The 22,510-nt window shown below is 40.3% G+C and overlaps 1 pseudogene; it reads left to right on the top strand.

Annotated features, from left to right (window-relative positions):
* The first annotated feature begins 6,459 nt into the window (after positions 1-6,459).
* LOC131276374 (proteasome subunit alpha type-3 pseudogene) lies at positions 6,460-7,245 on the top strand (annotated as a pseudogene).
* The last annotated feature ends 15,265 nt before the right edge of the window (positions 7,246-22,510 follow it).

Genomic DNA, 22,510 nt, shown 5'->3' with positions numbered 1-22,510 from the left:
CCACTGGATGGAACGTGGGAGAGTGTGGGCTATGATGTGGACCATTGACCATGAGGTACAGTGATGCTCAGAGATGTATTCACCAAATGCAATGGATGTGTCATGATGATGGGGGAGAGTGTTGCTGTGGGGGGGGAGTGGGGGGGTGAGGGGGTGGGGGTTGCATGGGGACCTCATATTTTTTTAATGTGATATTTTTAAAAAATGAATTATTAAAAAAAGAGTTGGTTAAATTAAGTGTTTTACCCATTTTTAACTTGGGTGATTTTTCATTTTAGTGTTGAGCTGTAGAATCTCTTTATATATCATGGATATTAAACCTTTATTGGATATGAGATTTCCAAATTTTTTTTTCCATTCAGTTGGCTTCTTTTTCACCTTCCCTCACGTTACCCCTATCTAACACTTTAAACAAAAATTAATTGAAAATGAACAAAGACCTGAAGATATGAACCAGGACCATAAAACTCACAGAATAAAATGTGGGGAAGGAACTTCAGATATCATGCTGGGCAACTGTTTCTTAGACTTACACTCAAAGCACATGCAATGAAAGAAAAAAATAAATAAAGGGAACCTCCTCATAATCAAGTCATATGTGCTTAAGAGGACCTGGTGAATAAAGCAGCCTACACAATGGAAGAAAATATTTGGGAGTTGAATGAAAATGAGAACAAAACATATCAAAACCTATGGGACAACACAAAGACACTGCTAAGAGAGAAATTTATAGCTTGCAATGCTTATATTAAAAAAGAAGAAATAAGGAAGCAGTTGTAGCTCAAGTGGTTTTGCACCTGTTTCCCACATACAAGGTACAGGGGTCAATCTCCAGCTCTGATACCTAAAACAAACAAACAAACAAAAAATCAGAGCTAAATTTGAACTAACTGCACATCGGGAGAAACTAGAAAAAGAACAGCAAACTAATCCTAAACCAAGCTGAAGAAATGAAACAGTAAAGGTTAGAGCAGAAATAAATGAAATCAAGATCAAAAAAACCCATAGGAGCAGCTGTGATTCAATCAGTAGAGCTCCCATCTACCATATGGGGCCACTGCGTTCGCATCCTGGGGCCTCCTAGTGAAGGCAGGCTTGTCTGTACCCTGGAAAGCCATCAGTCCCGGCACTGCAGAGTGGTACCCAGCTTGCAAGCACCTTGGAGTGGCACTGCCCGCAAGTGCCATGGAGACCTGACTCAGCAAGTTGACACAACATAAACGGGAGACAAGCAAAAAAAAACCACAGAAAAGAATGCAGTGAATGGACACAGATACCAGAAAACAAGCAAGCCAGAAAGGGGGAGGGGGAAGGAAATAAATAAAAAAATAAACACAGACACAGAAGACCTCACAGTGAATGGACACAGAGAACAGACAGCAAGCCACCCCCAAGGCGGGGGATAAGGAATGAATGAATGAATGAATGAATGAATGAATGAATGAATGAATGAATGAAAATAAATAAAATAAAAATAAATAAATAAATAAATGCAATTGGGTGAATCAACAAAATGAAAATGAAAAGTTGGTTCTTTGAGATGTTCAACAAATTTGAAAAATCCTTAGGGAGAGTAATAATCAAAAAAGATGCAAACATATGAAATCAGAAATGAGAGGGACACATTACCACTGACCCTGCAGAAATGAGAGGTGAAAAAAGTATGCTATGAACTACTGTGTGCAAAAAAAACTAGACAATGTAGATGAGATGGACAAATTCCAAAAAACACACAAACTTATACTGAACAAGGGTTCAACACCTCCCCCAAGGATCCATGGGAAGATGACAGGGGGTCTATAAGCTTGAAGGAATTTTGAATAATCCTAAATTTTAATTTAAAGACATGCCAATGTTAAGTGTCAAAATCTCTGCTGCTACATTCTGAGAAAGTATTCGTGGTTTTCACCTGACTGGCAAAGGGGTCCGTGGAACAAAAAAGGATAAGAACCCCTGACCTCCACTGACTCTAGAGGAAATAGGAGATCTCAACAAACCAATCACAAGTAAAAAGATTGAAACAGTCATCAAAAACCTCCCAAAAGGAAGCGGATTTGGCTCGACTGATACAGTGTCTGCCTACTACATGGGAGGCCCAGGGTTCAAACCCAGGGCCTCCTGACCCATGTGGTGAGCCAGCCCACATGCAGTGCTGATTTGTGCAAGGAGTGCCATGCCACACAGGTGTGTCCCCAGCATAGGGGAGCTCCATGCACAAGGAGTGCACCCAATAAGGAGAGCCACCTGTACAGAAAATTACAGACTGCCCAGAAGTGGTGTCACACACACAGAGAGCTGATGCAGCAAGATGATGCAAGAAAAAGAGACTCAGATTCCCGGTGCTGCTGACAAGAATTCAAGCAGACACAGAAGAATTCACAGCAAATGGACACAAAGAGTAGACAACTGGGGGTTAGGGGTGGGAAATAAATAATAAATCTTAAAAAAATACCCAGACCTCCAAAAGATGAAAAGTTCAGGATCAGATGGCTCCACAGGTGAATTCTTCCAGTCATTCAAAGATGATCTAATACCAAACTTGCTCAAGCTTTTCCAAAAAAATTGAACAGGAAAGAACAGTACCAAATTGATTCTATGAAACCAACATCACTTGAATATCAAAACCAGATAAAGATACCACAAAAAAGAAAATTACAGTCCAATATCTCTAATGAATATAAATGCAAAATGTCCTCAACAAATACTTGCAAACCAAATCAAAAATCACATTAAGAGAATTATCATCACAATCAAGTCGGTTTTATCCTAGGTATGCAAGGGTTGTTCAACACAAGAAAATCAATTAGTGTAATAAACCACATTGATAAATTGAAGAGGAAAAATCACATGATCTTCTTGATTGCTGCAGAAAAGGTATTTGTCAAAATACAGCACCTTTTCTTGATAAAAACACCCAAAAGATAAGAATAGAAGGAAGCTTTCCCAAAATGGTAAAATGTGTATAAGAAAACCGTAAAGCTAGCATGGTACTCAATGATGAAAGGTAGAATGTTGTGGGAAACTGGCTTACCTATTTGTTGCTTCCTGTTATTATAGATGATGTTGCAATTTCTTCCTGCTATTGTAAATGTTACCTTATTGTAGATGTTGCAGATGCTTCCTATTGTGAGGTGATTGCAGCAGTAGAAAGCTTTCCTGTTGAGATCAGGAACAAGACAAAGATGTCCACTGTCACTATTGTTATTCAATATTGCACTTGAAGGTCAAGCTAGAACAATTAGGCTAGATAAAGAAATAAAAGGCATCCAAATAAGAAAGGAAGAAGTCGGGAAACGGACTTTGGCCCAGTGGTTAGGGCGTCCGTCTACCATATGGGAGGTCCGCGGTTCAAACCCGGGCCTCCTCGACCCGTGTGGAGCTGGCCATGCGCAGTGCTGATGCGCGCAAGGAGTGCCACGCCACGCAGGGTGTCCCCTGCGTAGGGGAGCCCCACGTGCAAGGAGTGCGCCCGTGAGGAAAGCCGCCCAGCGTGAAAAGAAAGAGCAGCCTGCCCAGGAATGGCGCCGCCCACACTTCCTGCGCCGCTGACGACAACAGAAGCGGACAAAGAAATAAGACGCAGCAAATAGACACCAAGAACAGACAACCGGGGGAGGGGGGGAAATTAAATAAATAAATAAATCTTTTAAAAAAAAAAAAAAAAGAAAGGAAGAAGTAAAACTTCCACTATTCACTGAGGATATGATTGTATACCGAGAATCTCCTGAAAAATCCATCACAAAGCTACTACATCTCATAGACAAGTTCAGCAAAGTGGCAGGATACACGATTGAAATGCAAAAATGAATAGTGCTTCTATACATTACTGATGTGCAATCTAAGAAGGTGAGGCACAGCGTCAGGCAACAGTCTGGCTTGCCTCTCTGGCCAGCTCTGGCGCAAAGTAGGTACCGCTTCTGCTAGGGTAAGGGTGACTGGTACGGGCCTGGTACGGGCATTACCGCCCTCGGCCTGCCCTTCGGCCCTCCCACCGCACGTCATCTCATGCCCCCCCTGCTTGCCGAGCGGACCACCTGACCATATAAGGGCATTCAGCCCGCCCGGACCAATAGGGAGCTGGGGCCAGCAACAGCCCTCCCCGCGCTGGCCTGCAGCGCCTCAGCTCCCATACCATAGATAGGCAAAAACCCCGTGCTCACCAATCAGCTCTCACCCCGCACTAGCCCCACCCCCGTTCCCTCGGGCTTATATTGTCAAACACTTCCTCAATAAATCGGATCTGCGCCATCAGCCGGTCTCCGTGGTCTGTCTCCTCTAGCCGGGCTGCGGCGTCCTCGCCTCCTGCGACCCCACGAAGCCCCACAGAGGCTTCAGAAGGAAATCAGAAAAAAAAATCCATTTATAATAGAAAACTAAAATAAAATATTTAGGCATGGGAAACGGACTTTGGCCCAGTGGTTAGGGCGTCCATCTACCATATGGGAGGTCCGCGGTTCAAACCCCGGGCCTCCTTGATCCGTGTGGAGCTGGCCATGCGCAGTGCTGATGTGCGCAAGGAGTGCCGTGCCACGTAAGGGTGTCCCCCGCGTGCGGGAGCCCCACGCGCAAGGAGTGCGCCCATGAGGAAAGCCGCCCAGCATGAAAAAGAAAGTGCAGCCTGCCCAGGAATGGCGCCGCCCACACTTCCCGTGCCGCTGACGACAACAGAAGCGGACAAAGAAACAAGACACAGCAAATAGACACCAAGAACAGACAACCAGGGGAGAGGGGGAAATTAAATAAATAAATAAATCTTAAAAAAAAAAAAATTTAGGCATAAAATTAAGGAAAGATATAAAGGGCCCATATTGTTGTTGGAGAAAACTCCAACACATTGCTAAAAGAAACCAAAGAAGGCTTAAATAAATGGACAGCCTTTGTTCCTGGACTGGAAGGCTAAATATCATTAAGATGTCAATTCTACCCAAACAGATTTACATATTCAATGCAATCCCAATGAAAGTCCTGTCACCCTTTTTTTGCAGAGATGGAAAAACCAATTATCACATTTGCTTGGAAGGGAAAGGGTCCCTGAATAGATAAAAAATGTCTTGAAAAAAGAAGAGTTGGAGGACTCTGACTTATAGACTTTAAAGGATATTACCCAGGGAAGCAGATTTGGCTCAACTGATAGAGTGTTCACCTACCATATGGGTGATCCAGTGTTCAAACCCAGGGCCTCCTGACACATGTGGTAAGCTGGCCCATGCACAGTGCTGCCATGTGCAAGGAGTGCCGTGCCAGGCAGGGGTATGCCCCATGTAGGGAAGTGCTATGTGCAAGGAGTGCACGCCCTAAGGAAAGCCACCCCACATGAAAAAAAAGCACAGCCCACCCAGGAGTGACACTACACACACGGAGAGCTAATGCAGCAAGATGACACAATGAAAAGAGACACAGATTCCCAGTGCCACTCACAAGAATGCAAGTGGACCCAGAAGAACACAGAGCAAGTAACACAGAGAGCAGGAAGGGGAGAGAAATAAATAAATAAATATATCTTTATAAAAAATAGAAAAATAAAGGATATTACCAAGCTAGTGGTAAAAAAAGCATGGTACTGGCATAAAGACAGATTAACCGGGAAACGGACTTTGACCCAGTGGTTAGGGTGTCCGTCTACCATATGGGAGGTCCGCGGTCCAAACCCCGGGCCTCCTTGACCCGTGTGGAGCTGGCCATGCGCAGCGCTGATGCGCGCAAGGAGTGCCGTGCCACGCAAGGGTGTCCCCCGCGTGGGGGAGCCCCATGCGCAAGGAGTGCGCCTGTGAGGAAAGCCGCCCAGCGTGAAAAGAAAGAGCAGCCTGCCCAGGAATGGCGCCGCCCACACTTCCCGTGCCGCTGACGACAACAGAAGCGGACAAAGAAACAAGACGCAGCAAATAGACACCAAGAGCAGACAACCAGGGGAGGGGGGGAAATTAAATAAATAAATAAATCTTTAAAAAAAAAAAAAGACAGATTAACCAAAGGAAATAAATTAAGAATTCAGAAATAGACCCTCACATCTATAGTCAAGTATTTTTGACAAGCCTTCAAGCCTTCCCAGCTAGGCCAGAACAGTCTACTCCCTTGGTGCAGGGAGACCTGGATATCCATAACCAAAAGAAAGAGGATGCCTATCTCAAACCTTACACAAAAATTAATTCAAAATGGGTCAAGACCTAAATATAAAAGAGACAACCATAAAAGTGCTAATAGAAAATGTAGGAAAACATCTTTGACATCTTGTGACCAGTGGTAGTTTCCTAAACTTTACACCCAAAGCATGAGCAACAAAATATAAAATAGATAAATGGGACTGCCTCAAAATTAAACACTTTTGCACCTCAAAGTATCTTTTCAAAAGGGTGAAAAGGCAGCCAATTCAATGGGAGAAAATCTTTGTCAATCACATATCCAGGGTAGTGGAAGCGTTTTGGGCCTGGAATCCTTACACAACCCAGTGGCTTTAACACAATGAGCTCTATCTGCACTGAGTATGACCTGTCAGCCTCTACACTCCCTCCTGATGGGAGAGTTTTTCAAGTTGAATATGCTATGAAGGCTGTGGAAAATAGTAGTACAGCTATTGGAATCAGATGTAAAGATGGTGTTGTCTTCGGAGTAGAAAAATTAGTCCTTTCTAAACTTTATGAAGAAGGTTCCAACAAACGGCTTTTTAATGTTGATCAGCATGTTGGAATGGCGGTAGTAGGTTTGTTGGCAGATGCTCGTTCTTTAGCAGACATAGCAAGAGAAGAAGCTTCTAACTTTAGATCTAACTTTGGCTGTAACATTCCACTCAAACATCTTGCAGATAGAGTGGCCATGTATGTTCATGCCCATACACTGTACAGTGCTGTTAGACCTTTTGGATGCAGTTTCATGTTCGGGTCTTACATTGTGAATGATGGTGCACAACTCTACATGATTGATCCATCGGGTGTTTCATATGGTTATTGGTAAAGCCAGGCAAGTTGCAAAGACAGAAATTGGAAAGCTTCAGATGAAAGAAATGACCTGCCGTGATGCTATTAAAGAAGTTGCAAAAATAATTTACATAGTACGTGATGAAGTTCAAGATAAAGCATTTGAACTAGAGCTCAGCTGGGTTGTTGAATTAACTAAAGGAAGACATGAAATTGTTTCAAAAGATATAAGGGAAGAAGCAGAGAAATATGCTAAGGAATCTTTGAAGGAAGAAGATGAATCTGATGATGATAATATGTAACATTTACATCTGCTTCTGTTTTAAATTTCTACATAGTCTCATGTAAACTATTTAGCCCAATGGATTATTATATGCCCAGTAATGAATTGCCATTAAATTTTTGTCTTATAATCATTGATGTTTGCTTAATATCTGCTTAACAAAATTAGTGTGGGCAATTGGGTACTGGTACTCAGAATTAAAATGCCTGCTTAAACATTCCTTAGAGGCTGTTGGATCATATGAATTTAAAACCCCAGTCCACTAATATAGAAGCAAAAAGTAACCTGCTGGGCTGTTGTTGCCCAGTTTTGTATTTAAATGATACTTGGTTATCCTCCTCTATTAAACTTTAGGTGTAATTTAGAAAAACAGATCCTACAACATGTGAGTCAAGAATGTTTCTCTTTTCCTTTATTGTCATAAGGAGGAGTGGATTTAAGAATTAAAGATCCTACTCTGTCACTTTTTTAAAAATTCACCTATCCAGTAAGTGTTTAATATCCAAGATATACAAAGAAATTACACAACTCAAGAGTAAAAAGACAAACTTCCCAATTAAAAAATGGGCAAAAAACTTGAAAAGAAAATTGTCCAAAAAAGAAATACAAATGGTGAAGAAACACATGAAAAAAATGTTTTTCATTAACAATTAGGGAAATGCAAATGAGAACTACATGAGATATCATTTCACACCTATTACACTGGCCATGCTTAAAGTTGGAAAACTAAATGTTGGAGAGGATATGGAGAGATGGAGACACTTATTCACTGTTAGTGGGAATACAGAATGGTATAGCCATTGTGGAGGAATGACTGGCACCTCCTAAGAAAGTTGAATATCGATGTAGCATGTTACGTGGCAATATCATTACTATGTATGTGCTTAGAACAACTGAGAGCAGAGACACCAACAGACATCTGGACATTGAAATTCACAGTGGCATTATTCATGATTGCCAAAAGTTAGAAACAATCTGGGTGTCCATCAACCGATGAGTGGATAAACAAACTGTGGTGTATACACATAATGGAATATTACGCAGCTATAAGAAGAAATGAAGTTTTGAAGCATATGACATGGATGAACCTAGAGGACATTATGTTGAATGAAGCCAGACACAAAAAGACAAATACTGTATGATTGTGCTATTATGAACTAAATATAAAATGTCAACTCATGAAGTTAATAATTAGAATATAGGTCACCAGAAAAGAAAACGAGGGAAACGGACTTTGGCCCAGTGGTTAGGGTGTCCGTCTACAATATGGGAGGTCCGCAGTTCAAACCCCGGGCCTCCTTGACCCGTGTGGAGATGGCCATGCGCAGTGCTGATGCATGCAAGGAGTGCTGCACCACACAAGGGTGTCCCCCGCGTGGGGGAGCCCCACGTGCAAGGAGTGCCCCATAAGGAGAGCCGCCCAGCGCTAAAGAAAGTGCTGCCTGCCCAGGAATGGCGCCGCCCACACTTCCCGTGCCGCTGACGACAACAGAAGCAGACAAAGAAACAAGACACAGCAAATAGACACCAAGAACAGACAACCAGGGGAGGGGGGGAAATTAAATAAATAAATAAATCTTAAAAAAAAAAAAAGAAAATGAGGGTAGAGAATGGAAAGCTGAGGATTAATGTGTGCATAAGTGGTAAAAATGTTATTTGTAAATCTTTGGAAATGAATAGAACCACATCATGGTGTTTGTAATTAGCTGAGCTCTATATGGGTATGACAGTGGTTGAAAGGGCAAGTCTAAGGTATATTACTATACCTTATATATATAGTAATGTATATTACTAGAATGAAAGTTAAAAACTGTAACATGGGACTTCATAAGACAGTGAAACCTCACGTAAAGCATCAATGTGGGTGATATGGAATATATAAGACCATTTTTGCAAAATAAAAATACAAATATACTAGAGAGAAAGAAAAAGAATAGCAGCTTTGTACAGCAGGGGAAGCATAGAGAGATTTAGAAGGGATGAGGGTTTTTTGTTTATTATTATTATTGTTATTGGAATAATGGAAGTGCTCTAAAATGATTGAAGCAATGAATGCACAAATATGTGATTAAATGGAATACCATCTATCAGTTTGGAACAATTTATGCTTTATTAATATGTGTCAATAAAATTGATTTGTTTAAAGCAGTGCTAAAAAAAGAAAAAATAAGGAATTTTAGGTCTTCAAAATACAACGTGGAGAAAGCGCAAGTCAAGTCAACTAGTGGGAAAATACTTCTGCCATCCATATACCCAAGAAAGGACTCATAGCCTTAATATAGAAATAACCTTGACAAATTAATAAGAAAGGCAAAGAGCCCAGTAGAAAGATGGAGAAAACACTTGAAAAGGCCCTTCATAAAAGTGTATTAACAAGTGGCCAATTAATGTATGAAATAAAGAACCTTCAGTCACAAGGCTTGTTCTCTGTCTTTGTTTTTTGGAGGCACCAGGACCAAACCTGGGATCTCCCTTGTGGGAAGCAGGTGCTAAATTGCTTGATCCACATACACTCCCCCCTCCCTTTTTAAAAAATTATGTATTTCCTCCCGGGGATTCTAGCTTTTTGTCCATAGAGATGCAGTGCGTCTGGGTCCGTACTTAATCTTGAGGATCCAGAAATTTCCTGGTACAAAGAATTCAATCAAAAAGTATTTATTGAATTAATAGAGGATACAAAATGTTTGCAAAATTTTATGAGATTTTAAAATTTTAAATGTATGATAAATTCAATCAAAGTGAACAGGGTGCATCCCACAGCATCTGTGTAAACAGGGTGTGTCCCTTGAAATGTAATTCTGATTAGGTTTATGAACTGTTTCTCCTTGTATAAAAGGAAGACAAATAGAGGAGATTTTTAACCAGAAAAGAACAAGATGAAGAGTACAGGATTTTAGTAGAAAAGTCAAGTGCTGCCTTCCTGTGGAACCTACATTGAAACCTAGTTGGCTTCACCCTTATGGTTTCAGTTCTGGTTATTTTTTCATCTATTTATATAATGTCCTACTCCATGGCTTTCAACCTGGGACAAAGGGTAGTCGTTGTCCACACCATGCAGCAGTGGAAGGAGTTCCTGTGGGAAACTGAAATACAGATATCTTGCTGTTTCCACAAACACCTCAAATCACTCAGGACGTCATTATAATAATTGCCCATTTTCTCTTTAATAACATCTAGATTCTTAAAAGGTCAATTGCTTTCTCAATTTTTGTTGAATAACATTGAAGTCGATTTGGACTCAATACTTTAGTAGGATGGTAGCAACATGGGTGTTTTTCTTTTTATTTATTTATTTTTTTTATTGACTTTGTAATAATATTACATTAAAAATATATATGTGAGGTCCCATTCAACCCCATCCCCCCACCCCCCCTCTCCCCCCCCAACAACACTCGTTCCCATCATCATGACACATCCATTGAATTTGGTAAGTACATGGGTGTTTTTCAAAGTCATTTATTTTGAAATAATATTAAAGATATGAAAAACTGCAGTAGGAGTGGGTATAGCTCATTGCTTGAGCTCCAGCTTCCTATGTACAAGGTCCTGAGTTCGATCCCCAGTACCTCTTTTAAAAAATTGCAAGAGTATGTACAAAGAACTCCCAATCCAATCCCTTCCTTAGATTCACCAGCTGTTTCCCAAGTTATTTTAATTTTATCCCACTTGCCCACTAATAAGTATTTCACAAAAAGATATCTATCTGCAAAACAAGGACACTCTACTAGAACACCCCAAATGAGGAAATTAGCTCTGCTTCTATGCTGTAATCCCATTCACAAACTCCTTCAACTTTTATCTACTGTCTCATCCTTCTCAAACTCTCTCAGAAATACATTTTTCCAGTCAGCTTTATCCTGTCAACTTCAATATGGAGCTCCTCCTGAGAAGTTCTTTCATTTTCACATCTTTGAGAAATTTAAGAAGCACAAATTACCTCAGCCTTTGCCCAGTGTTTCCTCATGAGATTTAGGCCCTACATTCAGACCATCAGGAGAGTTAGGAGTGCAGCCCATCAGTAGAGGTAGGAGATCTCCTTTTGGGTCACCACTGATGATGTAAACTTGATAACTCCGTGAAATTTCTCTCAGGTTCCTTTTCATGCAAAAACATGTTTTCACTTTACAATGAATTACATATTATAAGGACATATTCTGATATCAATACTGTAGGCTGCAACCATCCTCCACCCATCATCCTCTCACCTGAATCAACTACCACTCTGATGGTTGTCAAATGGTAATATTTTTCCATTTCCAGCACTGCTTCTATATATCTTACATAGCTTTCTACCTTAAAAAGGCTTACTTGCTTCTTGTTTATTTGTTATAGCACTACAGATTGATGTATTCACTTTTATTCAATATGTTCTCATCTGTTATTATTGTTTTTTTTAATGCACAAATTTTCCCAGATTGCACTAGTGGGATACCCTTCAAGTTGATTCACTGAGGCCCCAGGTAGCTCATCTGTACTTAGTCTAGGAGGGATTCCCAGAAAAGGGGTTAAAGTATTCCTGACTTCTTTGCCCAAATTGCATTCAATGTCACAGGTCCTGTTTCTTTCATCAAGTCTTATGGATATCCATCATCAAATATTTAAAATTCACACCTACCCTCTTAAATTTTCTGTTGGTATACTCGCTTGTCCATATGTCAATGCATCCAAAATGCTCTCTTGGACATAACTATCTCATCCTGTCGTTCTTTAAGTTTGTTGATGGCTTCCCACTGTCCTTGGGACAAGGACCATAGAACTTACAATGGCCTTCAGGTCCTGAATACTTCCGTTTCCTCCAGTTCCCTCTGCTCTTAGTTTCTGCAAAGAACAGTCCAATGTTGCTTGGGTTTTGTACATTTTTCCAGTAAACCAATTCCTATCCCAAGCACCTTTTCTAAGACTTTGCCCAGTTAAATCTTTAAGGTTTGTTTTCCAGGATTTGTCCCATCTGAACTAATGAAATCCTTTGATACTAAGTGCATAATTTAACATGGTCATTCTCACTTTACTTCTAAATCAAACTGAACATCACGGGGCAGATGGTTGATTGATTTGCCTATATAATTCCATTCCCTGACTCTAACAAATCTTCACTTCCCTTGGAAAATGGCCAGACTGGAAAGACAAAGGGTAACCTAAAAGTATAAATTACCTAAAAAATATAATATATGATTACCTAAATTATTTTTATAAAAATCTGCACTAAATCTTTGCTTTTTGTTTTTCACAGCAGTGAATTTTTAAGAGTAAATATTTTAAAGAAGGCAAGGTGTATTTCTAGGAATTAGTCCATGTCATCAAAGATATCTAATCTGTTGTCGTGCAATTGCTCAAAGTTTACTTTTAAATCCCATTTTAGCAGTGTCGCCACTTTTATTACTAACTTTAGTGAATTGATTCTTTCCTTTATTCTTTTTTAAGTGATTTATTTCATTATTTCTCTCCTCTCCCCCCCCATTGTCTGCTCTCTGTGTGCGCTCCTTATGTGTTCTTCTTTATCTGCTTGCACACTCAGAGGCACCAGGAAACTGCATCTTTTTTGTTGCCTCACCTTGCTGCTCCATGTGTGTGGTGCCACTTCTGGGTGGGCTGTGCTTTTTTTGTGTGGGGTGACTCTCCTTGCAGGGCACACTCCTTGCGCATGGGCACCCCCACGTGGGGGACACCCCTGCGTGGCACAGCACTCTTTGCATGCGGCAACTGTGTGCATGGGCCAGCTCACCACCCAGGCCAGGAGGCCCTGGGTATCAAACCCTAGACCCTCCCATATGGTAGGCAGATGCTTTATCAGTTCAGTCACATCTGCTTCCCTTTCCTTTATTCTTAATCAGTCTACCTACAGGATTTTCAGTTCTATTGATCTTTTCAAATAACCAGGTTTTATTTATAGCTGTGTTGATTCTATTGATTTTCTCTTGTCTCATTCATTCCTGCTCTAATCTTTATTTCCTTCCTTCTGGCAGTTTTGGGTTTAGTTTGCCCTTCTTTTTGCATTTCCTTAAGGTGTAAAATTATGTTATTAATTTGAGATGTTTATTTTTTAAATGAAGGTGTTTTTGGCTACAAGTTTCTCTCTTAGTAATGTTCTCTGTGCATCCTCTAAGTTTTGATATGTTCTGTATTCATTTCTGTTAATCACAAAGTGTCTTCTAATTCCCCTCAAGATTTCATCTGTGACCCGTAGGTTGATTTGAGTGCGTAATTCAACTTTCACATATTTGTGGAACTTTCTAATTTCCCTTGTTATTAATTTCCAGTTTCATGCCCTTCTCTTATTAATTTCCAGTTTCATGCCACTTTGATCAAAGAAGTTCCTCATAATTTCAGGGTTTCTGTGTATGTTGTGGGATAACATAGGGTCTATTCTAGGAATGTTCCATGTACACTTGAGAAGAATATATTCTACCGCTTCCTGTTGGCTTATAGTGTTGTTCAAGTTCTCAATATCCTTATTAATCATCTGTACAATTTTTCTAACCATTTGTGAAATTGGGAAATTAAATTTTCCAAATATTATGGTAGAACTATTTCTCCCTTCAAATCTCTCATTTTTTTTCCCTCTATATATTTAAGTGCTCTGCCAAAGTGGATCCCTAGTGGGATCCTGGAATCCTTAGCTCCATCCCTAAGTGTTCTTTTTAAAGAGAGTAAGAGCATGGTACGAGTGATGGGAGTGTCCTTCCTATCTGACTCATTAGAGTCAGAAGTGTCTTCCTCACTGACCTGTACCATGTACAAGGAAGCCTTAGCAACCTGTATGTTCCTCTTTTCTGGGGTACAGTTGGGGCTTTTTGGGCAGCTCTGCAGAATTTTAATCCTTTTCAGTTCTGAGAGGCTCCTTCCTCCTGTTCTTTTATGGTTTGTAATATGGTCTTAAGATCTTATTTAAAGGGACCATCTTCTGCCCCATAACTTTGGCAGTTTTTCTGTAGGAATCACATCCATTTCTGCATTGTCTCTCCCCTGCTTTGGTAAGTAAAGCCACCTTGCCTTCCTTGGTGGGCCAGCCCTGCCTCCTCCTCTTTTTTCCTTTGGTAGTTCTTTATGCTTCCTTTATGTCCCTATTGGCATGGCCTCCCATTGCTGGACTTTTCTCCTTCTGGGCCACCTCAGTGAAAATGGCTGATTCTGTGCTTCTGATTCCAACCCAAAGCAAAACATTGTTGATCCTTTCTACCACTTCACCCACTAGTGTCACCAAGGTCAACAGAAAGAATATGGGAGTCTTCCCCTGGGAAAGCCCTTGTTTCATTAATGCCTCTTATGCTGTCCAAGGCAAGACCATATCCTCCACATTCTGTCAAAGAGAGGGATGATGTAGCCAATTGTCTTTCCTTTACCTACAGGGCATTTGTGACCCCATGCACAGTCTTGTAGGGTATTTTACTTTTTTGGGAAGTCCATCACAGCTGGAAACATCACTTCCGTGTTCCAGCATACCAGAGTGAGTGCTTGGGTTTGTCTCCATCCTTCTGTTGGTGGTCCTGCTCCGTACATGTAAAAATACACAGCACTTCTCTCTTCAATTTCAGTTGTTGTGTCTTCTGTATCACTTATCCTTCTATCATTTTGAGTCTACTGCTATATGCCTCTAATGTGTTTTTAAAATATATTTTTATTTTTTAAAGATACATTGCTCACACAAAATGTTACATTAAAAAATATAGGAGGTTCCCATATACCCCACCTTCCACAACCCCCACTTTTCCCAAAGCAACAACTTCTTTCATTAGTGTGGTACATTCATTGCATTTGATGAGTATATTTTGGAGCACTGCTACACAGCATAGATTATAGTTTACATTGTAATTTACACTGTCTCCTGGTCCATTCAGTGGGTTATGGCAGGTTATATAATGTCCTGCATCTGTCCATGCAATATCATTCAAGGCTATTCCTAGTCCTGAAAATGCCATGTCACACCGCCTTTTCCCTCCCCCTGCCTCCAGCAACTCCCATTGCCACTGTCTCAACATTAATGTTATAATTTAGTCCATTGCTAGAGTCACAATAATTCAATAATAGAATACAAAAAGTCCATTCTAATCCATATTCTATTTCTCCATCCTGAGGACCCTGGAATAGTGATGTCCACTCCACCTCTAAATCAAGAGGGGGTTTAGATCCCATATGGCTGAGGGATGGAATTATCCTGCTTGCATTAGTAGACTTTTGGTTCCTTGGTGTGGTTGTTGACCATCTCCACCTCCCTGTTAGCTGACCTAGGTAAGTCCAAGTCACCAGAGAGTAGGTGTTGCAACTCTGCTGACCCTCAGGGCACAGTTGGCACATAGTGTAGAGATTCAAGTCTCGAGTATACACCAACCCCAGTGCAAACCACAGGCTCAATAAAAGTGACAGAAGGGGCATCTGTAGAGGTCCCATCTGAATCCAACTCCATCACATTCATGAGCACAAATTCTAAAGTCTGTCCCACTGGCAAGACACTGAACTCCTTAGCCATCTGTTATGACTGTAGGAACTGGGTGTCTTGTCTCCATAGCCCTCAGCAGCACCCATACCTGGGTTTTATCTACTTTGGCTGTGTCTGAGATCCTTCTGAAATGTGCATAAGCATTTGACCCCTCTGGTGATCTCCTGACTCATTTTGAAGTCTCTTAGACATATAAACTCATTTCTGTTTACCATTTCCCCCTTTTATTCAAGGTCTTTTCTAGTTGCATCACCACCTGGTACTTGGTAGTAATCCCTCAATACCAGGGAGGCTTATCCCTGGGAGTCATGTCCCAAGCTGGGGGATGGTAATACATTTACATGCTGAGTTTTGCTTAGAGAGTGGCCACATTTGAGGAACATGGAGGCTCTCAGGAGGTAACACTTAGGCACACTACAGCTCTAGGTCAAGTTGAAATTTCAAGTGCCCAGGCTCTTAAGTAAAGCCATCAGTACCAAGGGCTCATTTTTGGACCATCCTTCTTCCCTGGTCTTTGCCATTGCACTTGGGGGATCATTGCTGTTCCATTAGGCAATTTGATGAGCTCCCTTGCGTAGGAACTCAGCACTCCATCAGTTCTCATTTGTTACTGTAGCTACTATGATGATACCCAATGAATATCTGAACATTTTTATATACCCTATATACATGCTCTGGAGAACTCCCTCCAAACCATGTGTCCCCCATCAATAACACCACACACCAGCATTCCTCCCCTGCCATAATTGAACCCATCTGTGGTCCAAAACATCTTAAAAAATGAAGCCTATTATATTGCCACATTCAAATAATAGGAAAATGAAATAGTAATGATAGGCTTAAAGATGAGAAATAGAATACAGCCTAATTAGGAAAACGGAAGTAAAGTAAAAATAAATTGGGGTACTATAAAATGAAAAATATCATAAAGCTTGTTTTTCTCATTTTCATCGCTGTGATAAGTGTTGCCCTATATGTACAGTGGCAAGGCAATTTCTTTCATTTCTTCCTCAGTGTCTTTCTTTTTCCTAATTTTTAAAATGTCTTCAAAAAAGTTTTAGATCACAGGAGAGTCACATATACAATATTTGTGACTCCCATATATCCATCATCAAACACTTTCCCCCTTCCCCAGGAATGATCTTTTTACATATTCATGGTATATTTGCTGCAGCTGATGTACAGATATTGAAACATATCTATCAAACATAGTTCCATTTTGGTTCATATTATGGTTTGTATTTTAGACTATACTACTTTCTAAATTTTTATTTACCTTATGGTTTACATTATGGTGTACATTTTAGCCTATAGGCTTTTATACATTTTTGGTGGAATTTAACATATCCTATATCCATCATTGCACGATCTTGTGGAACACTTACATTGCCCCCAGTTACCCTGCTTCTATCTATACTATTCCTCTCTCCTCCTCCCCTCAGAGCCCACAGTGACAACAAATCTTCACTGCTTGAAGGACCAGATTCACAGATACTTGCAACAATGTTAAGTCTCCCTCATTTTTGAATGCCAGCTTTGCTGGATAGAGAATTCCTGGCTGCAAGTTTTTTGTCTTTTAGCACCTTAACAATGTCATATCACTGCCTCTTGCCTCCACACTTTCAGATGAGAAATCATCCCTTAATCCTATTGAGCTTCCCTTTTATGTGATGGTTCTCTTTTTCTTGTTGCTTTCAGTATTCTTTTTTTGTCTTGAGCATTGGACAATTTGACAAGTATATGTCTTTGAGTTGGTCTGTTAGGATTTATTCTTTTTGAGGTGTGCTGCACTTCCTGGACAGGTACTCCCTTTTCCCTCAGTAGGGTAGGGAAGTTTTCAGCCATTAGTTCCTCCAACCCTCCTTCTGTCCCCTTTCCCTTCTCTTTTCCCTCCGGAATGACTATTATCTGTAAGTTTGTGCATTCCGTATTGTCATTCAAATTTCTAAATCCCTGCTGGATTTTTTTCTATCTTTTTAATCTATCTGTACTACTATCTGACTGATTTGAGATGTACTGGCTTCTACATCATTGATTCCTCTGCCTGTTCAATTCTGCTGTTGTATGCTTCCCATGTATCTTTTATTTCTTGGATTGTGCCATTCATCACCATCATATCTGTTATCTTTTCATGTATGCTTACAATTTCTTTAGTATGTTCTCCCAGTGTCTTCTTAATACCCTTAATCTCTTCCTTCAGTTCATTAAGTTGATTCATGTTAGGTGTTTGGACACCTCTGATTAGTTATTCCATGTTCTGCATCTCTTCTTAGTTTTTAGTTCCTTCATTGAACTGAGTCATGTCTTCATGTTTCTTAGAATGGCTTGTAATTTTTTGTTGGTGTCTATGCATCTGTTTGTCTTGATGGGTTTATTCAGTTGATTAGTTTCTCTATTCTATGGTTTTATTTTATTACTGCTTTTCTGTTCATGGTAAGATTTCACTTTGACACTACATTCCTTTTCTTCTACTTCCTTACTGTTGTCTGTGTTCCCTTGAAAAAAAAAATTGGACCAGAGAAAAGGAAAGAGTTTGGAAGAGGAAAAGAATAATAGTAATAATGATAGTAAAATGTAGGAGAGGAACTGTACTAGACCTAGGAAACGGGAAGATTAACTTGAGTAAGAAGTACAGGGGAATAATATGAGATAGTAGAATAGAAGCAATGAAACAAGAAACAGAATAGAGAAAAATATATAGAATGAACTAAAAGGCTGAAATGGTGAGAAAGGGGTGAAAGAAAAAAGAAAAATGTAAAAAGGAAAGAAAGCAGAAAAGGAGATAGAAATGTAAACAAAAAAATTAGAGACCAAAGAAAAAAGGTGGAATAAAGATAGAGAGAAAGGAAATAAGGTAGGTAGAGAAAAATGGTAAATGAAAGAAAAAACAGAGATGAAGGAAAGGAAACACAACAAACAAGAAAAAGGAGAGAAGTGACTCATTTTTACAAAGAGGAGAAAGAAGGAAAAAATAGAAAAACAAAAATAAACATGGAAAAACAGCCTTCTCTCATAGGCCCTTAAGGATCTTCTCACCATGCTGATGTTCAATCACCCAGCAGCCTGCCCTCTGCAGGTTTTGAACAGGCTTTAACTGAGTAAAATAAGGAAAGAATTTTAAAAGGAACCTTTAAAAAAGAGAAAGCTCCAAGAACAGCTAATACAAAGAGAATGTCTACATGTTCCCTGTCAAAAACTTGCAGCTGGATGCTTGATAACCCGGTGGATCACTTCTTTAAAAAACGGGACCGATACCAGGGACCTTGTATATGCTGGGCAGGAATAGTTCCACTGAGGTAATCTGTATCCTTAGGTTAGTTAGCCTTTCAGAAGGCTGTCCACCCCTTTTCCCTTGGGCAGGCTAGATTCCCTGCAATCCCCCTGCTGATCAGCTGCCTGCATCTGCCTCCTCTCTGAAGTAATTCCTCTTTTTACCTGGGTAGCTGGGGCTGAGAACCTGCCTGAGGAGATCCTCCCCTCTCCCTGTTGAGTCATGGTTCCTTCCGATGTTCAAGAGGGGCCCTGCTGGCTACATTTACCACAAAAAAATCATTCTCCACCCTCCCAGATTCCTCTTCCTTCCAGGGAATCTGCCACTACACTCCATCTGGAGTAGGGAGCCCACAGCTCCACCTAGGCTATCCTCCCTGAGGGCAGGATACATGTGCTGCTTCCAGTCACTGGGGCAAGCAACCCATGATCTCCCCCTGGCTTTCCTTCCTGTCCAGTTCCCTCCTAGATGACTCAGAGCACCTTCCTCTTCTCCATACATCCAAAGGATCTGGCAGGGAGGAACATGTCTGCTCTCTGCTCAGTTATACAAAGTTCTCTAGGAGTTTTACCCTCATTTAATATCTCTGGGGTTGGGGAGGAGAGCCCTTCCCAGCAGCCTGGAGATTTAATAACTCAAAGCTGGTTGTTTGAGCTTCTTCATCTCTGTCCCTCACTCTCCTAGCAGTTGTGAAGCAGTTTCCTCATCTGCTGTACCCTAAAGCAGGTCCCCAAGGTAGCCTCTGGCTCTTTCTCCTCTGTTTTAGTGAGAGGTGAGCCTTATCTGCCTAATCCATCAACCATGTTCCCAAGTCCTCCTCCCATGTTTAATCAACTTTGACTAGAACATTTTTCATCTCCCTTCTTCTGATTGCTATCTGGTTCTCATTCTTTAAGGCTAATCATAAATATTAAAACTTCAAAAGAGCACTTCCCTGCAATGATTTCCCTTAATATCACATATCTCAATTTTTCAGTGTACAAATATGTTTGTGTTTAGCTGTTTGATATAATTCTCTTGCACTAAATTTAAAGCTTTATAATAGCAGGGATGAAGTCTGTTTTGTCCACTTCTCTATAAATTAAGAATAGAGAATCTAAGAATAATAATCTAAGAATAATGTCTATATTGCCTCATCTGTCTAGTTGCTGAAAGAGAGAAATTGCTTAATAAGAGTTTAAAGTAAGTGTATGTCTCTATGGAGCATATAAAAATCAAGATTTCCAACATTTATTTCTCCTTGAGCATTTCTTACCATTGTTACATGTATCCCAGAAGCAAATAAAAATACAGGTCTCCCATTGTTTTTCCCTCCTCTTTATTGTCTTTTAGTCACCATATCTTATGTGAAGTTGGCAGAAATTTGTAGTAAGGAACAAAACACTGCAATTTTGGGAAATAAATGCTCAATAGTATGGAAGAGTCAAACTCTGAGATTGTAGTTTAGGGGATAAATGGAAGTCAGAAATTGTATCTTTCTTGGCATTTCCTAGTGCTCATTTCTCTTAAATAAAATGTAGGTGACCTATGAGGTGAACTGTGGTGAGAATTTCTATTGATTTAAAAATAACTTCAATCAAGATTATACTACTTTAGGAAGTGGATTTGGCTCAATGAATATAGCATCTGCCTACCACATGGGAGGTCCAGGCTTCAAACCCAGGGCCTCCTGACCCAGGTGGTGAGCTGGCCCACACACAGTGCTATTGCAACCAAGGAGTGCCATGCCACAGGGGCTTCCTCCATGTAGTGGAGCCACATGCACAAAGAGTGCACCCTGAAAGGATAGCTGCCCTGCATGAAAAAAGTGCAGCCTGCCCGGCAGTGGCATGACACACCCAGAGAGCTGATGTAGCAAGATCACACAACAATAACAAAAAATACACAGATTCTCTGTGCCACAGACAAAAACACAAGCGGGCACAGAAGAACACACAGTAAATGGACACAGAGAGCAGACACCTGGGGTGGGGGGGAAAGGGAAATAAATAAATAAATAATAAATCTTTTAAAAAATTATACTACTTAACTATGCATGCCATATTGTACTACTTTTACCTTTAATCTTTTTAAAGAATGCAGATTTTATCACATAATATGAAATGTTTTATTAGCTGATGTGCCACTCTAGTCCTCAGAGCAAAACAACCATTCAGGTCAGAAAGAGACATTGTCATTTATTTACTTTGAAGGGAAAATGATCATACTGTAAGCAGGCAGGTATGGTATGCACACTTTAGATGTGACATCAGAGTAACACTGATGGATGCAGTTGCCAAATTATCTTACAATCTTGACATCCTTTGTGCCTATTGTGTCTAGAATCTCCAAATCGGTATATATAAAACAGAAAATCTACTATCTGTGAATTTCCTTCACTTTTGAACATGTAGAATGCAAATCTTATTGGATTTTTAAAAATCTTAGATTGAAGAAAATTTTACAGGCGCATTGTATCCCAAAATTGTACCTTTTTCTTTCTGTCCATATACTTGTCAAGGTTACACTTGCCCTACAAGGCTCCCAGTTTAAAGACTATTGTTGAGTTGAGCTAAATTGAAATCAGGAAAAAATCCAAACCTGGAAATCAGAGATAAGAATGACTTCCACCACACAGGATTTGAACACACAACTAACTATTCCACCTACAGGTGGTGGGAGCCATGGCTTCTTTGTGCTTTGGGAACATCAGGCTCAGCAGTTCTCAGGCACAGTGCCCAAAATTTGTTTCTTTCCTGTCCACAGGATTGGGATTGCCTGTGAGCTCTTTGTCCCATTGCTGTTGCCAAAATGGGCTCTCTGCCAGATGCACACAAAAAATGTATCCTATGACACCAGGTTTCAAGGAAAGAAAGAGCTTTATTACAGTACAGCTGGGGCAGGAAGCAGGAGATTCAAAGCCTTTGCTTAAACTGAAGAGATTCTGAGGGTCTTATGACATTCTGGTAGAGACCCGATTATGATAATGAGGACAGTGGTCTGATGTTGATGGATGTAGGATGACCAAATATCCGAAAGTAACGTGTTTCTCTCCCTGTTGCTAGGATACAAAGGAAAGAATTATATGTAAATTAGAAGATAATGAGATGCAACCCTCTCTTGGTCCCAAATTCCATTTCTTGTGGTCCAGAATATCCTGTTGAAGCAATGCAGTATGAAAACCAGCTTCAACTGGTTGGTTAAACCTGCACAGAAGAAACCCCTGGCAGTCCTCACGCCAACTTGCTTAATTAACATAATAAAATTCCCAACCGGGGGCGGAGTTATCTACCCCATTTTTGATCATGCAAGCATGATTTCCTGAAAATACTAATCATACAATTATATAACTAGCTATGTATGTTCATCCATATGCATAAAAGCTAATGCATAATCAAAGCAAATGTTAAGTAGTAACAGGTATGTAAAGAAGAATAAAACTACCACATGGGAAGTCAAGTCTGAGTTGCTTTACAACAACCTTGGATCCTGTCTGCAGTCCTAACAAATGTAAGTTCTGCCCAACACTCTTCGTAAAGTTTTTTTTCCCTATACATCTTTGGTTATCCGCAAAGGCCTAACATGGGACCTAACATGTGGTCCTCTGCAAGGAACTTGTTTGGAGCATCCTT

Source organism: Dasypus novemcinctus, chromosome 28 (genome assembly GCF_030445035.2).
Source record: "Dasypus novemcinctus isolate mDasNov1 chromosome 28, mDasNov1.1.hap2, whole genome shotgun sequence".
NCBI classification, from domain to species: domain Eukaryota; kingdom Metazoa; phylum Chordata; class Mammalia; order Cingulata; family Dasypodidae; genus Dasypus; species Dasypus novemcinctus.
The sequence above is the reverse complement of the archived record's forward strand: the minus strand, read 5'-3'. Positions and strand labels throughout refer to the sequence as shown.